Raw genomic sequence first — 6,000 nt, 5'->3', positions numbered from 1 at the left:
TGCGGACGGCGTTCAGAAGATCTCAGCACTAAGAAAATTTACAAAGACCTTGTCAGGGCGCACAGGAGAGTTTATTTTCACCCAGAGCAGATGGGCATGAAGTGCTACATCTGTACAAGGCAGTCGTGAAGATCTTGCACCCCAGCTGCACGAGGAATAGAATTGTAAGTGCGGAACTCCCCAGGCTGATGCAAGGGATTGACGTTGATGTTACGTGCACACAGGACCCACATTGTTGTTGTTGTTGTGGTTTCCAGTCCTGAGACTGGTTTGATGCAGCTCTCCATGCTACTCTATACTGTGCAAGTTTCTTCATCTCCCAATACCTACTGCTGCCTACATCCTTCTGAATCTGCTTAGTGTATTCTTCTCTTGGTCTCTCTCTACGATTTTTACCCTCCACGCTGCCCTCCACTACTAAATTGGTGATCCCTTGATGCCTCAGAACATGTCCTACCAACCGATCCCTTCTTCTAGTCAAGTTGTGCCACAGACTCCTCTTCTCCCCAATTCTATTCAATACCTCATCATTAGTTATGTGATCTACCCATCTAATCTTCAGCATTCTTCTGTAGCACAACGTTAATATCCCCCCACCCCTCCAGCAGCCCATATAACAGGAATAGAGGGGCTACGGTTGCTATGATGATAATGGTCACCGAGTACAATACTAAAAAAATCACACAGTTTGTGCAAGAGACATGTTGTAACAGTAGAGGTCACCAAGGGTATAGACATAAGGGTACTGGTTTCATTGTCCTCCCAGTACTCCCATACCGTTCAACTACACACAGATATAATTCAACAGCACTTTAGTCAAGAGGGAAGAAGATGATCATTGCAGCCGACATCAATGAGAGATCCACCTTGTGGCACTGTGATCGTATTGATGACCAAGGTCAGACCATCAACGACATCCTAAGTGCAAACAACCTGTACGTTATCAACAAAGAAGGAAAACCATCTACAGATACAGGACATGTTGGTGGCAGTAGCAATTTAGACATAACTGCGGTTAACATATGGCTGTAAATAAAGGAACAAATTGTCATGTGTACCTGAATGTAACGACAAGTGATCATAATGCAATCATCACTGACACACAGACTACAAAGACTCCATCATCGAACAAATATATATTTAGCAGGGGAAATTGAGTGGGGATCCAAAACTATGTAAGAGAGAAACTGCTGGGAAACGTAGAAGAAAGTGTAGATCTAAGGGCATATAAACTTTAGCAAATATTACAAACTGCCCAACGAAAATACATATCGACTTTCACTAACCAGCGTAACACAGGTGCTCCCTGCGGATCCGAGCTGTCTAGACTAAGACAGGATGTGAGACACAAGAGAATGCTCTATCACAAGGAAATTACTTGTCGGGGCAGACAGATCCGACTACAAGAATACAGTGACGCAAAAACTATATTAAAAACCGTACTAATCACGACTACACAAGAACACTAGGATGAATACCTCACAACAGATCTACAGTACACCATGTGGGAAATACCATAGAAACTTATAACTGAGAAAATTAACTCCCCTCTTGTCCTGACCATGCAAAGGCAGGATGACGGAACTATGACACACACGATATCTGCTCGACAAACTCCTCCCCAGATGACGATGCACATACAAATACAGAAATTCACACGCACCGTAGGGAGATAATTTATAGGGAAAACAACAAACTCAGAATTATTAAAAAAATATTATTAAAAAAGACGTGATACGGATCCATCAGAACCAAAATCATATCGACCAATTTGCTTGTTAAATACATTGGCTAAGATCCATGAGAGGCTTCTGTGTAACAGCCTCCAAACTAACAAGGAACTTCATGACCTTAGTCAGCATCAGTTTGGCTTTAGATACGGAAAATCTATTGACGATGCAGTTAATTGGGCTTTCGTAATTGCAGAACAGACTTTAATGAACTAAGCACTTGCGATTCTTATTGACATTGCTGACACCTTTGATCATCTTTGGTGGCCAGCAAAGTTTGCACTATTTTGAGAACTACAGGCACCCGGACCCCTGTACAACAGCCTTAGGGGTTATTATAGGAACAGAGTTGCTAAGTGGCAAGAGGTCAACCCCAAGTTTGCAAAAAGGATTACCAAAGGATGTCCACAAGACTATCTGCGGACCCGTCTTCTGGGATATCATAATTGGGCCGCTCTCAAATTTAACCGCAGTAGATGAACGTTCAGGCCAGATCATTGCATATGCTGATGACTGTTTCTTTGTTGTAATATCAGCGAACGCAACAGCAATGTTGGAAACAACATGCTATAAGCTGTATGCTATACAGAATACAACAATGGTGCAACCAAAACAAATTAGCCATAGCAGCACCAAAACAGCATACATAATGGTTAAGGGATCATTAAAAAACCACCCAGCAATTGGAATAAACAACACAAACATAAAAAGTGAAATAGTAGCTAAGTTCATTGGGGTACACATTGACCAACGATATAGCTTCAACGAACACATACGACTAATCACAAAGAAAGCCTTAAGTTTAATTCACAAACTAGAGTCATTAAATTCGACATGATATAGCTTACCACTCACGCACATAAGTATGTATCACTGAGCACTTTTTCAGCCTGTATTGAGCTTCGAAACTACTACATGGGCATATACACTCGCTCTCGTCATTAACAGTATCACTGTTGGGAAGGGAGGGGGGGGGGGGGGTAGAGGAGTGGTTACTTTGACTAGACTACTGGGATGTTTGGCTCAACATCAGTCGATTCGCTGCATTGGTGCTTGGAACATACCCAGTCGATACAGCCATCAGATATAATGCTGCAAGATACTGGCTGAAGATGGGTAGAGCTGAGAGAGTGTTGCAGGTCACTGAGCAACACACAGATAACAGATTCCAACTAAAAAAATTGGCATATAGATCCTTGGAAAAAAGAGTGGAACGAGAGTGATAAGTACAGTGGACTCTGTTCACTTTTCCCAATACCAGCAGTTACGGTTGAACCATGTCAACCCCGGCTGATGCATGTTTCATTTTGTGACTGGGTAAGGCTCTTATCCCACACACTTGGAGCACATTTCCCTTTCAGAAGGCAGTCGTTCCACATGTTGGAAATTGATTCCCCAGAACATTTCCTCCTGAAATGCATTAGATACAGGCACTTTCATAATAACATAAAACATACAGCAGAAACAACACTACATGCTGCACTGGGGAACCCAAACACTTGGATACAGTTGAACGCATCGCCAACAACATCTCGAGAGCAGAACATGAAATATACAAACAGTCTCATGCGTACAGAAGGCGCAGAAGATGAAGACAGGTCGACATGGATAGCTCGAGTAGTTTCAGTACTCATGATGAAACTAGTGACAGTGACAACACTGATATAACACAAACACACAAAAAATACATAACATGAAACAGGTAAAACATGCACAATTACTCACATGAAGATTAATCGAAGATTGCAATTTATATCTTATTATGAATGAATTTAATTAAAAGTAGAAGTAACCATTCCTCTAAAATCCACATTAAACCTGTACGCAACATTGTTAAGTAGTTACATAAATGACAATATCATTGTAAATGTAATAATATGAATGTCACATTAATTTTATATAAAGAAAGGAAGCAAAATCAAACAGTGTAAATACGCAACAGAAACATATGATGCTTTAATATGCAGTTATACAAAATTAATGGGTCCACTACTCAAAAAAGTCTAGTTTTAGTGTACAATTTTTTTTACAAGATTTATAATAGGTTATTGGTGACTTTTTATTTCTCCTAGAGCTATGTATGAACAGCACATAACTTAATTAGATTACAGTGAGGCAGGATATTGTTCCAAAGCCATGCAGAATTTGTTTACTATCATAGTAGTAGTTATTGTTATGTTACATAACAAACATTAACTCAGTCTAACAAACAACACTGACTATTATTAGATCCATATGGACTGAATGAATCGAGTCTTTTCGAAGAGGGATGTTCGTGTGGATAACACTAAAGTGGGCAGGACCACATGCAGATGCTGGACTTGAAGTGCAGTACCAAGTCCCATTCCCCAGGTGGTGATGGTGGTCAGATATCTATATCTGCTCTTTCCTGTCTTCTTTTATTCTCTTGTTACAGTATACCATAAAATTATAATTCTCTACTTCCAAATTTCTGCACTTCTTTTTTAAAAAAAGTGCAATTGCTGTAAGTACATAAAATATGAATGCTGCTAGTCAATTCTACCTGGTAAAGATCCAGGGGATGTGTGAGGTCCATGCTAACCACAGAACGACAAGAAAAGAGAAGCGCAACTCCCGTGTTAAAAGAGGGAAACAGAGACCAATAGCAGCGCCTTATGGCATGGAGATGAACTAAAAAAGGACAAACATTATGGGTCGCATCCGTCCTAGCTTATGTACTTTGTAGGGTTTTTTTTTTTCCTGTAATTTTCTTACCTCAGTTTTCTGGGCACGCTATGTAATTACTTTGGCTAGCATAATAATAAAATAATTTAAACACAGCTATAGCATATTGCAATACAGGAGTGACAAACCTATTATTCAGGAATATTTGTAGTCCAATTTAGCTGCAACAATTTTATTTAGTTCAGTTATTTACACTACAAGCTTGTTTCGACTTACTGTCAGTTTCAAGAGTTGCATCTAGTTCTTATGAAGCACAAAACATCCAGGAGGTTTTATAAATTGATAGAAATCAGTATGTGTCAGTTTACAAATCCATTTTTGACGTTTGCATCTGACAGTCGCTGCTCCTATAACGTTTTCTTGACCAGCGACTGTCAGAAACGCTTTCCTTGCTATTGGCAGTCTACATTTTATATCCTCTCTACTTCGACCATCATCTGTTATTTTGCTCCCCAAATAGAAAAACTCCTTTACTACTTTAAGTGTCTCATTTCCTAATCTAATTCCCTCAGCATCACCGGACTTAATTCGATTACATTCCATTATCCTCGTTTTGCTTTAGTTAATGTTCATCTTATATCCTCCTTTCAAGACACTGTCCATTCTGTTCAGTTGCTCTTCCAAGTCCTTTGCTGTCTCTGACAGAATTACAATGTCATCGGCGAACCTTAAAGATTTTATTTCTTCTCCAGGATTTTAATACCTACTCCGATTTTTTCTTTTGTTTCCTTTACTGCTTGCTCAATATACAGATGGAATAACATTGGGGATAGGCTACAACCGTGTCTCACTCTCTTCCCAACCACTGTTTCCCTTTCATACCCCTCGACTCTTATAACTGCCATCTGCTTTCTGTACAAATTGTAAATAGCCTTTCGCTCCCGGTATTTTTCCCCTGCCACCTTCAGAATTTGAAAGAGAGTATTCCGATCAACAGTGTCAAAAGCTTTCTCTAAGTCTACAAATGCTAGAAACGTAGGTTCGCCCTTCCTTAATCTAGCTTCTAAGATAAGTCGTAGGGTCAGTATTGCCTCACGTGTTCCAATATTTCTATGGAATCCAAACTGATCTTTCCCGAGGTCGGCATCTACCAGTTTTTCCATTCGCCTGTAAAGAATTCGGGTTAATATTTTGCCGCTGTGACTTATGAAACTGATACTTCGGTAATTTTCACATCTATCAACACCTGCTTTCTTTGGGATTGGAATTATTATATTCTTCTTGAAGTCTGAGGGTATTTCGCCTGTCTCATACATCTTGCTCACCAGATGGTAGAGTTTTGTCAAGACTGTCCCTCCCAAGGCCGTCAGAAGTTCTGATGGAAAGTTGTCTACTCCTGGGGCCTTGTTTCGACTCAGGTCTTTCAGTGCTCTGTCAAACTCTTCACGCAGTATCGTATCTCCCATTTCATCTTCATCTACATCCTCTTCCATTTCCATAATATTGTCCTCAAGTACATCGCCCTTATATAGACACTCTATATACTCCTTCCACCTCTCTGCTTTCCCTTCTTTGCTTAGAACTGTGTTTCCATCAGAGCTCTTGATATTCATACAAGTGATTC

This window comes from Schistocerca piceifrons, chromosome 6 (genome assembly GCF_021461385.2).
Source record: "Schistocerca piceifrons isolate TAMUIC-IGC-003096 chromosome 6, iqSchPice1.1, whole genome shotgun sequence".
NCBI classification, from domain to species: Eukaryota; Metazoa; Arthropoda; class Insecta; order Orthoptera; family Acrididae; genus Schistocerca; species Schistocerca piceifrons.
This window is presented reverse-complemented; position numbering follows the sequence as displayed.